Source organism: Diabrotica undecimpunctata, chromosome 8 (assembly GCF_040954645.1).
Source record: "Diabrotica undecimpunctata isolate CICGRU chromosome 8, icDiaUnde3, whole genome shotgun sequence".
Lineage (NCBI taxonomy): Eukaryota > Metazoa > Arthropoda > Insecta > Coleoptera > Chrysomelidae > Diabrotica > Diabrotica undecimpunctata.
In genome coordinates this window covers 56873167-56885462 of record NC_092810.1, presented here as the reverse complement: position 1 = coordinate 56885462, position 12296 = coordinate 56873167, and the positions used below count along the sequence as shown (strand labels likewise).

At 30.7% G+C, this 12296-nt stretch overlaps 1 protein-coding gene across 2 annotated transcripts in view; it reads left to right on the top strand.

The window, feature by feature from the left end:
* The window catches only part of LOC140447587 (prolactin-releasing peptide receptor-like), a 1093989-nt gene that overhangs the window by 714309 nt on the left and 367384 nt on the right, over positions 1 to 12296 (top strand). For both annotated transcript variants that reach the window (XM_072540319.1, XM_072540318.1), the window contains one exon: positions 10577 to 10612. The gene's annotated coding sequence lies outside the window, so the exon portion shown is untranslated. The remainder of the gene's footprint in view (positions 1 to 10576; positions 10613 to 12296) is intronic.

Below are 12296 nucleotides of genomic sequence, written 5' to 3'. Positions count from 1 at the left end.
ATCTAAGGAGGAATTTATTTGCTGAGCCTGTCTTTTTTCAAAAAAGTATTCCTATTAGATTAAGATATTCATTTAAATTTGATTTTAAGTTTACCATTTTTCTGGAGTGGAGAACAGAAACTTTCTCTTTGTTATGCTCAAAAATTGTAGGTCCATTTTTTAGAGTTTACAGATTCTTGTTAAATCGATTTTTTTTTTGTTTTTATCCTTCTGCGAGGGTGATTTTAGGGGGATGCTTTGGGACAGGGCAAAAATTGTTAGCTTTTCAACATATTTTTTGAGGCCCCAAAATTGAAATTCTCAAGACAAAGGTAGAAAAAATGGAGAAAGATACATACAGCCAAGAATACTTAAACATCCACCACAATGAGTTACCATACCAAACGTATGCCAATTTTTTACCAATTTCTAGTACATTTCTCACATAGCATATAAAAGAACCATTACAAATTTTGTAATTTTTGCATAGTGAACATTTGAATGCAGAAAGACATTATTAAAACTGTAAAATTCTTTAAAATAACCGTAAGGCTGTAAAGTTACATTAATGCTGTCAGCTGTCAGCTTTTTTTATTTTAATATCATTTTATTTCCAATTTTTCAGTTAAACTTTTCGATAACGAATCTTTCTTACACCTCAAAATCCAGTTAAATACGGATTCATTTTTGATTTTCATTACTTCCTGCGGTGTTAACTTAAAACTCTGATCTCTCGACTTCCATTTAGTAAATTAAATATTTAAGTGCGAATGATAACAGAAAATAAAACTGAAAAAAGCGAATGATTAATATTTTTAAGGGAAATAGGTTTTTATTTTAATAATTCTTGCAAAAATCTAACGGGGGAAACTGTATTTGCTGGCCTAAGGTCTTTTATTTTCTTGTTCTCGTGTTTACGTGTTTGAATAGGGTTTGAATAGTAACTAATAAAAGACAGCGGCTTATAGTTTTGTCACGTTTTGTCCTGGAATTAAGGGTTTGTGTTTGCCAGTTTATGTCTCTAGGTAAAAATTTTTATTTTGACGGTCAGTTTGACTTGATTTCACTGTTGTTGTAAATTTTTTTTTTTTTTTTATTTACAAACCACTTGGGAGTGTACATACAAACATTAGTAAATTTACTAATGTTTGTATTTTGAGAACGATTTCCGAAGTGGAAATTGAAACTTCAATAAACGTATTTTAACCTTTAATTGTGGCTTATTCCCATTTAAATAGTAATTAATTGTAAAAAGTTCTTTTTGACTCTCTGATTGCCATCTTCCATTCCTGGTTCCACCAAGGGACTGGAGGATGTTTTTTTGAAAAATTTATAAAATCTACGGACAATTCTGCAGCTGTTGTTATAAGCTGAATAAAATTGGAAACTATAGAATTAATATTTGCACGGTCATCACTAGGAGGACTTAGCTCTGATATGGATCGAGATATTAAAGAAGAATATAAAGACCAGTCGGCATTCTTTAGATGCCATTTATTAGACGGAGCGGAAGAGGGAGCTGTATTGTTATTCGTTATTAATATTGGGAAGTGGTCACTTCCATGTAGATGAGATGTGACTTGCCAAGACAGTCCAGGTTGTAAAACTGGGTCACATAAAGTTAAATCAATTGCTGAACCACCACCTGTAGAGACATTAAATCTTGTAAAACTACCATCATTAAGTAGGTTGAGATTAAGTTTAGTTATAATTTGTTCGATTATACGCCCTAAACTATCGGATTTATTTGATCCCCATAGAACATGATGTGAATTGAAGTCACCTGAAATAATTCGTGGATGAGGAATTTTTTTAAAAAGGTCTAATAGTTCGCGATCTAAAGGATCGGTACCAGGAGGAATGTATATATTGCAGATGTTTATTTTTTGAGGTCCTTTCAAAGTTATTGCTGTAGCCTCTAATTGTGTATTTAAATCAATTATTTCTGAATCATATTGTTTATGTACATAAATAGCTGTCCCTCCACTAGCCTGGTTTGCATTAAGTGTAGTTTGGTGTAGTTTTTTAGTTTGTAAAATTTCTGCTGTTTAAAGTGTGTCTCTTGTAAACATATTATGGACGGTATGAATTTGGACATTAGTAATTTAAATTCTTCTAGACGGGTGTAAAACCCGTTCAGATTTCACTGAATTATGGACTTGAATTTTTAATTAATAGGTTTACCACTGCAATCAGTAGAGGAATAGTCATCCTGTAGTTTACAAAGTTTCTTCCTTAGTCTTGTACATCGTGTTTTCAAGTATCTTTGTGATAGCACTGGGTGAAGTTTTTTTTAGGAGATCTATTAATCCTTCGATATCTTCCGTGTATGTTTTAGCAATACTAAGCGGATCTGCAGCTCCATGGGTGTTTTCAAGTAAATCTATTATCTCTTCTTGGCTTAAACAGCTACTGTTTGCCTGATTTTGGAAAAAATCAACTGTACAGTTAGTAAGATCTTCAGCTAAGTTATGGTGGTTTTGGACGTCTGTTTTTGTTCTTTTGTGTTTTTTATTGGGTTCTTTAAAAGGATTCCCACCCTCCGGTTCAGGAGAATTTGTTATATCAGAAGCATTTCTTTTAGGTGTTTGAGCTTCTGTTTGAGTTTCATTTATAGTTTTATTTATTTTACCAGGTTCAGAAGCATTATTTTTAGGTGTTTGTACTTTTGTTTGAGTTTCTATTTTAGTTTTTTTTATTTTACCCGGTACCGTTTCCATTGTTTGGGAGTTATCGAAAGAAGTAGAGTTTTTTGGTGTAGGTGAAGTGATGGTTTCAGTAGGTTGTGGATTACAGATTTGTTTGGTAAGTACGGGAGAATGTACTGTAGTTTGAGCTGTATTTTGTTATGAACTAACATTCTGGTCACATTGTGATTGAGAAATGTGTGTTGTATTGTCATCGGTGGATTGATTATTATGATTTGGGCATCGAGATGCTAAATGATCAGTTTGTTTACAAATAAAGCACGTTTTTTTTTCTAGTGAGAGAAATATTCGATAGTTCGATTGATCATGGTTAATTAGTATTGAATCGGGGATATTTTCAAGATTTGTAGGAGATTTTAGACAAACTAATGATATGTCTAAAACTAGGATTTGATGTTCCGATCCGTAAAAAATCTATTGGTGTTATTTGATAGATTCCTATCTTTTTGAGTTCATTTTCTATTACGTTAAGTGGTCTAGAAGGAGATACATTACAAATAATTAGTTTTTCGTTTGGAGTAATTAGTTTTCTAGCTTGGATACGATGTTGGTTTACTATTATTATCCCATTGTCTGTTTCCAAAAATTTTTGAACAATATTTTCCGAAGTGAAGTAAATGCATATACGATCATTAACAATTCTAGATATTGCAAGTATATTTTTGGGGTCAACTAAGTTGGCTACAGCATTCAGGTAATCCTCGATTTTTGAATTTGGAACTGTATTTACTACAATTGCTTGTTTTTTGGAAGGAAATATGTTGGTAGGTTCATTTAAAACTTTTGAATATAACTTTTGTGCAGTAGTATCATTTTTGGAGATTTCTTGTTGTGAAAAGACATTTGATGATGAACATTTCATGTTGATCTACGGAACCTGAGTACGGTCCTCGCACCAATACGAAATCATTGATAATAACTCGATGTAATTAAATAAATTAAAATACTTACATTTAATGACCAAAAAAATCAACAACAAATAATTATTGTCAATAATTTACACTTTACTACACTTTTAGCTTTCAATGTTTTTAAACAAAACCACAAAAACTAGGTGCGATTAAGGTAATTAGGTGTTGCTTCGTTGAACGCTCGAAGTCGAATCCTTTGTTGTAAAATTGGAGGCGTAAACAACGTGTATTTCTAATTGTGAATAATTATTGTGCTTTGAAAATGCCGAAAATAAGCAATGTTTTAACTTGGATAAAACCTTACAAAGAGCTATCTATGGATATGGATAAAGTTTATTGCTCATGTTGTGGCAAAACCGTAAGTACATACGTATTATTTTTTATTTTCTTTTAAAAATTTACACGGTGGTACAAACAAAGATTTTAAAATTGGAGATTAGGTTTAAGAAAAGTACCGACACAAGGCTAGTTCGCAATAAATCGATGTATTTTTGCTTTTTTCAGGCATTTTTTAAACTCCTTGCAATAAAAAATAGGATAATTATTTAAAATTCAAATCATTTAATAGTCTACTGAAAGGTCGCTAAAATTTTTTTTAACAATAGAATAATTTGCTATAATTTTGCTAAAAACAAAAATATATCATATATTGGACTCAATTAATTAAGTGCTTCTAATTTATACTCATAGTATTTTTTCTTTAAATGTCAACAGAAAAGACCAAGTGCCTCTTGTAAATATTTGGGGATCTTCTTACTTGCACAATCATTTCTGGACATTTTCAAGATTAATACACCGATTTTTATTTGATAATTTCAATATTTTAATTGTTAATAAATAGAGAATTTATATGGAATAAACAGAGTTGCGGAGGAAGTAAGAAAAAAATTTCCACTAGTTAATAGTTTAATAGCGAGCGTCAAAGGTATCCCTTAAATCACCTGTACGAATACAATGTTACAGAGATATGCTTCCTGCTGTTCCACTGCAACCGCAACCCATTTTAACACGTTGGAACACATGGTTGAAAGCAGCTAATTTATATGCTGATCATTTTGTTGATTTAAAAAATATAATTAACCTTTTAACGTATGATAGTTACCAATCTTTATTGGAAGCTAAGCAAGCCTTCCAAAATAACATCCTCCAACAGCAACTGTCATTCATAAAATCAAATTATAATTTTGTCCAGAAAACTAACTCAATTAGAATCCTTCAAAGTATCATTGTTAGAGACTACAGTTTTAATAAAAGAATTTGAGTCATTGTGTCAAAACGTTAAAGGTACTATTGGAAAGGAAATTTTTCAAAAGTTTGAAGTAACCATGGAAAAAAATAGTGGTTATTACCAGGTTCTTTCTGAAGTGGTTCAAGTACTAGCTGGGACATTTTCCGAACCACTTAATTTAGAACCATCTATTATAGTAAATTTGAAGAATGCCCCAGTTACATCAGTTGATGTCGAAAGAAGCTTTTCTATTTACAAATATATGTATTCAGATAGAAGCCATAAGGTTTTATTAGAAAATTTTGAACATCATTTGATAATCTATTGTTACCACAATTCAAAATAATATTTATATGTTAAAATAATTGTATATGTTATGTATTTATAATATTGTAAGTATTTTTGTAAATAAAAAAATATTGTAAATATTTTTTATTACATGCAAATTTTCTAGATAAATATGTATATTTTGCATAAAATACTGCATATTTTAGCATAAAATACTGCTTATTTATGCGCATATTTCATACTTTTTTATTTGCATATTTTAATCAGGAATACTAATATAATATATAAAACATTAACACAAATTTGAAAACTTACAGAACTACACAGTTATTGGCCATACATAGTTATTGGCATATAGAATTACAGTCATCGGCCATTTATAAAATTCCTAATTTTAATTTTTTGTTTGTGCAGGTAAGACACACAAAGCTATTTAAGGTTTCAATTTCTTTATGTTTCTTTGCACAAGTACCAATATGGTAGACTCTAACACAAAATAGACATTTTATTTTAACTTTTGATTTAGATATAGGTACAAGAATAATACAATTCTGTATACAAAAGGTTATTTGCAGGTGTGTTATGTCGTCTGGAGACAGGCCTAAACAGGCCGGTCGGAAGAAGAAGAAGGGGGCGACCTTCTTCTTCTTCGACCTGAGTATAAACTCAGATTCCTGGACGATGTACAGGAAGATCTGAGGGAGATTGAAGTGAGGGGCTGGAGAAGACAGACACTCGATAGGGAAGGATGGAAGAATGTTTTGAAGCAGGCCAAGACTCACGAACGGCTGTAGCGCCAACTGATGATGATATTATGTCGTCTGATTGTTTCAACGTTATATTATCTGAGAGAATTTGTATTTTTTCATGTTATGGATATCCGTCAATTTTAAAAAAATATCTTACTTTTAGAAGACTCATCAACACGTTTTGCTTTGCTGGTGTTCACATTTGTACATTTGCTTTGGGATGTATTCTTCAAATTTGAAGAATTCATATTGTTGCAGATATAAAAAAATATGTTATCAATTGTGGCCAGATTAACTGTTTTCTCTACAGAATCAGGAAATTGGTCCCGTGACATGTCTTGTTTTTCTTTAAGGTTAATCACTTCTGGTATATGTACTTTAACTCCACTTTTCACAGTTGTGCTTTTAATTGTATAATCAATAAGTGTGTCTGCTTTTAAAAGTCACCTGTATTTACTATAACATTTTCTCTATTCTTCACAACAGTTGTACATTTTTTGCTCCCTGAATTGACTTTTGTGGCAATTTTTTTTTGATTACTTTTACCGTAGTTTCCTTGTTTTTTTGACCTTTATTGTTTGATTTTGCGTCAATTCGCTTTTGTTTTTGTTCTAATTTTATTTTTTCTTATTCTACTTTTTCTTCATTTTTACCCATCTCTGCATTTTGCCGATCTGAAGAAGTGAGCACGAAAGGCAACCTTTCTGTTTGCTCTTTGCCCTTTCTTTCTGGGGTTTGTTTTATCTTGTAAGTGGCATATGATTTCATTGTCACCTACAAGGTTAAGTGTTATATCTGAAGATATATGAGTTTATGTGATGATAGAGGTATCTTGTATATCATTTTTGATTCCACCTGTCTCTTTAGTCTGAATCTTGGATAGATCTATGGTATTTTGAAATGAATTAAATATTTAAAGAGCAATTTTGAATCTCCGTTTAGTTCTTCGCAATTATCCAAACTTTAAAATTCTAATATTTTTTCGTCTCCAACTTTTCTTTCTTAAACATTTGGAATAGTCTATTGCTTCAGGGTTCCGTAGATATAATCTAGATGCTTTATGTATGTGTGTGTGTGTGTGTGTGTGTGTGTGTGTGTGTGTGTGTGTGTGTGTGTGTGTGTGTGTGTGTGTGTGTGTGTGTGTGTGTGTGTTTATTGGCACTGGTTTTGACAACCAACTGGCCAGTCAATTTGTTTTGAGTTCTCTGTTTACACAATATATTGTTAGTATTTACATTTAAAACTATTATATTGTATTGACAGTTAAGACATGGAATGTTAGAAACTTACTTAGGTACTAGTTTACTCTGTTTTTGCTGTTTTGTTTTTTGTATATTTTTTTGTTATTTTTTTTTTTATTTTTTTTTGTTTTTTTTTAATTTTTTTTACTTTTTTTTATTTATTTATTTTTATTACTACGCTAAGACATAAACTCGATTCGACACCTTGGAGGTTTAGATCTTCTTAGTAACTTTTTTTTTTATTTAATTTTTTTTTATTTTGTTTTCCATTTTTTTTATTCTTTATTATTTTTTTTATTATTTTCTTTTATATGAGCTTTAATTTTAAGCAATTAATATGACTTTATAAAATTTTATATATATCTAGATTCTTTAACTCTAAAAGATGTGTTAGATTAGAAGGTAATTGACCATTAACTTTAACTAGCTTGGTAAAAAAATTTGATATTTCAATAAAATGTAAAGGACATTCTAACAGCATATGTTGTAGATCAGCTAGCTACCCACATATACATTCATTATTATTTGCCAGTCCTATTTTTCTTTTGTATACTGGAGTCATACAATGATTGCTTCTTATTCTACAAATAGTTTTGATGAAGCCTCTGTTGGAAACTTGTTTAAACCATGTCTTGACGGAAATTGTGGGTTGGATTCTTTTATAAAATTTGCCTTTGTCTGAATTGTTGTAGTGTCCCTGCCATTTTGTCTGTTTAAGAAACCTGATTACAGATATTAAATCTCCCATAGGAAGTTGATAGGTTTGCAAAGTGGATTCTTTCATTGTTACTTTTTTAGCCAGATCATCTACAATTTCGTTGTTTTTTATACCAATATGTGCTTTTATCCAGCACAATATGATATTTTTGCCCGATTTCAAAGCTTCACTGTTCAATGCTGTATTGTCACTGATGATATAATTTTCTACAAAATTACGTAAATTATATTTCAGTTTATGTACAATGCTTTGGCAGTCTGTAAATATAACATAGTTTAGTTCTTTTTGATTCATACATATTTTGTAGGCTTCTTTGACTGCTATGAGTTCAGCTGTGAAAGTTGTCATTTTATCGGGTAATCTGTTGTTTATTTTTATACTTTTTTGGGGGTAGAATATAGAATATCTAACTTTGTCGTCCATTTTTGAACCATCTGTATATAATTTTTGATAACTTCCCCAATGATGTTGTACATACTGAAGGTGATCTATTTTAGTAAGAAAATCTGTCGCAAGAATATTACTTAAATGGTAGTTAAATGGAGATAAATAATCTTCATAGTTTAATTTTCGAGATGAGGTTTGTTCCATTTGGTATATGTTGTCAATGTAACTAGAAACGTTGAGAAAACTTTCCACAACTAAAAGCTGCTTCTTTTTTTTCCAGTAATGATGAGATAAGTATGTAGTGGTTAGTTGTACAATTTTATTCAACAACAGTTTATTGTTAACTGCCACTTTAACTATAAATTTCTAACTTAAGAATTCTCTGCGTAATGAAAGTGGAGGTTTATTAAGCTCACATTTTATGACCAATATGGGATTACTACGAAGATAACCAGTGCTTAACCGAAGTGCTTTATTTTTTTGTACTTTCGATTTTTTAGAGTACATCGTTTGATTCTGAGCCATAAAATATAGATCCGTAATCTAGGATCGATCTTATTAAATTTTTGTATATTAATATTGAGATGTTTGGATCAGCTCCCCAGTTACTGACACTTACAGTCTTGATGATATTCATTGCGTTTTCCGTTTTTCGCAATATATAATTTGTGTGTTCTTTCCAATTTAATTTCGTCTAAGAATACGCCAAGAAATTTTATTGAAGTTTTATAATGAATTTTATAATTATCAAATTGTTGGTAGTTTGGAGGAGAATATTGTTTTCTGATGAACGTAACAATGGTTGAGTTACTCTCCGAGATTGTTAAATTCTTATTCGTCGCCCATTTTTTTTATAATATTTAATCCTGATTTAAGGTACTCAGTATTCATTACATTTATCTATTGACTTATTTTTCACATAGATTGCAATATCATCAGCATACTGTAAGATTTTTCCATCTTGAGGAAGTTTATTTTCCAAATCAGCAGTATACAGAATATATATTAGAGGACTAAAATGCTACCTCGTGGTAGTCCCAAAGATGTGGACCGCATGTTAGATTTATCTCCATTTAATCTAACGTGTACTGATCGATTAACATACAAATTAATGATATTCCATGTTACAGTTTCAGGTATTTCTATTTCCAACATTTTCGCATATAGAATGTGGAGATTAATATCTATCAATAAGCGATTTAGGCTTTCTTGTGTGGATTTACCTTTTCTAAAACCAAACTGAGTTTTTGGTAATAGGTCGTTCTTTTCTAACCAAAATTCCAGACGGTGTTTAAATAAGTATCTCATATGTTTTAAGTATACATGAAGCCAGTCCTATTGGACGGTAAGAATCACAATTATTTAACGATTTTCCGGGTTTTAAGATCGGTAGAATAGTATAAACGTGCCAATCGTCAGGAATCTTTATGCGGCTAGGTTAGTTATTCTACTTGTTACTAATGCATTAAAATTTGTTGGCCGACGGAACTTTTTGAATTGTACCTAAAATAGTTTTTCAACCTTTCACTATTCACGTTCAACTTGATGACAAGGCATTAAATGCATTTTAAAAGCAAATTTTGCTTGTATTTTTGCGTAACTGTCGAATAATACTATAGAAACTTATTGATGATGAAATGTATGTTAAAAACCTAAGTACCAAATTTAAATCCCAATTTTTGCCTACTTGATTTTGAAAGGAAGCAATTATTGATTTTTAAGCTGATATTCCTGGAATTGAAACAACGGAATTTTTTTTTCCATTTAAATCAATTAGTGATCCGAAAGTTGGGGGAAATTACTTATTTTGCAGTTTGTGTTAAAATGCTAACTTCAATATAATTACTCCCTGTAGGACCAGCAACTGATGCATATTTACAAATCGCAGGAATTTTTCGTGAATTTGATGACAAAACTGAAGAGGTCGAGAATTAAGAAATGGCCGTAGACTAGATCAAGCATTTCCACCAAACTTATGGAATCATCGTCAAAATGCAGCAGATGGTTTGGCCAGGACTAACAACAGCGTAGAAGACCTTCAATATCCACTTCAATCTTTATTTAAATGTATTCAGTCCACAATATGAAGACATTTTAATGTACTTTTTACAGAAATTACTTTATTACACACATATTATGTGTGTTTAATATGTCTATGTACCATTTAGTAGCACACTTCGATTGTATTATTTTTAAAGGTTACTTGACCATATGAAATCAAACTCCCTGAACATATTAACTCCTTTTACCCATTTTTTGGCGTAGTCGATGGCCTATAAGTAGTTAAACTAAATTCTAGTAATGTTTCTGTGCTTTTAGAGCAATTAACTTATGAAACTTTAATATTAATTTTTCAATTTTTTACAGGTTTTTGGTCATGGCCTGTACAGGAACTTTGCTCCGGTAAGTAAATATTTTATTGCAATTTTCCTGCATAGTTTTTTGAGCCAACACAGTTTAGCACCAAAATTACGCTATAGGTTTTATTTCTGTACCTTTAAAATTGACCATGTGCACTATGGTGCTTTTACCAGGGGTGGGAAGATTTTACATCTTTTCAGGGGTAAAAAATTTGTAGAAAAAGTAACACTGGAAATTCTGAGATCAATACTTTTCGACTTATTCGAAAGTAAAAATGTTAATTAAAAATAAACTTTTTCTCACGGTTTTTTTTATAGAAAGTGCAGCTTTTAAAAAACAAAAATAGTGTTGGGATTATGTTTTCTGTTCACAATACAAGTGGAGAAATACAGAAATACAAGAGGACAAAAAAACTTATTGAAAATTGGTTCTTCGTCAAACGTCAAAATTGAAAGTTTTAACGTAAAATATGAAGTAACCAATGCATTTTTCGTGAAAAACTCATAGAAAATTTTTGTAGTGCTTGAAAAAATATTAAAAATTATTTCTTACAAAACTCTTTAGTGCCAATTCTAAGGTAGTTTGGACAAAATTAAAGTTAATCTTTTCTTTTTCAGCGACAAAAAACCTGAAAATCATCCTCTAATTATCACCCTAATTAAAAATAATTTACCCCTTTATAGTTTACTTTAATATTGTATTTATAGTATGCTTCACAAGTTTGACTGTTTTAAAATGATTAGTTTGGAAAAAAAAGAGAGGAGGATTTTGGTATTTTTACAAAAATTTTCTTATTTTTTTAAATAAATCTTCTTGACCCTCATAATACCATGGGGTCACTGGAGTCCCCATGCGTAACTTAAAAGTGTTTTCTCCCAAAATTATTTTACTTACAATTCTAAAAAAAATTGACTACTCCTAAATGTATATAAATAAAAAAATCCTAATATGTTGTTTTCTATGTTTAGCTGGAGCACATTTTTCGTAGCTTGCATAATTTTGCTAAAAAATTAAAAAGTTACACGGAATACTATGCGGGTTACCAGTTACCCCAATTATTATATACTATTTTGGCATGTTTTTTCATTTCAGGAGTTTGCTGTTAGAAGAATGCAGCTCCATATTTGGTAATTGTTGGTAAATTGATAAAAACTCTTTTTTAATAAAAGTTTTTATTTTAACCCGAAAAACATAATATTAATCTATGACAAGCAGATTAAGTCAATACTTGAGACTATTTTCAAGTAGATACTTTTTGAAAAAATAAGAAAGAAAATTGAAAAAAGTGGGATCTGCATCTTTCTTCACCAAACACGTGAAATAATGCTTCTTTACCATCATTTAAAAAAAAAAAAAACAAATTCCCAACAAAAACTCCTTTATTCGGTTACAACAATCAAACGACTATGGTTTGCCTACTACACAAATACGACAAAATCTGTAAAAAGAAACAGGTTGGTGTCAAAAAAATAGCATTCAGAAAAAAAAAAAAACATTAAACGCACGGGCAAAGACATCCTTCATTTATCTACTTGGTCGTCATTATCCTTTCCAGATTGTTCAGTTTTCTGGTTCTCTGCCATGGCTGCATCACTTGTAAGATGGGTGTAAAAAGTCATTTGGTTCATAGGAACGGATCGTGTTGCCAACTGCATTACATCTGCATATTTGGCTTTTTGACAGATATAGAATTGCAATATCAGAAGAAACTGAGAGGTCGCTGTCA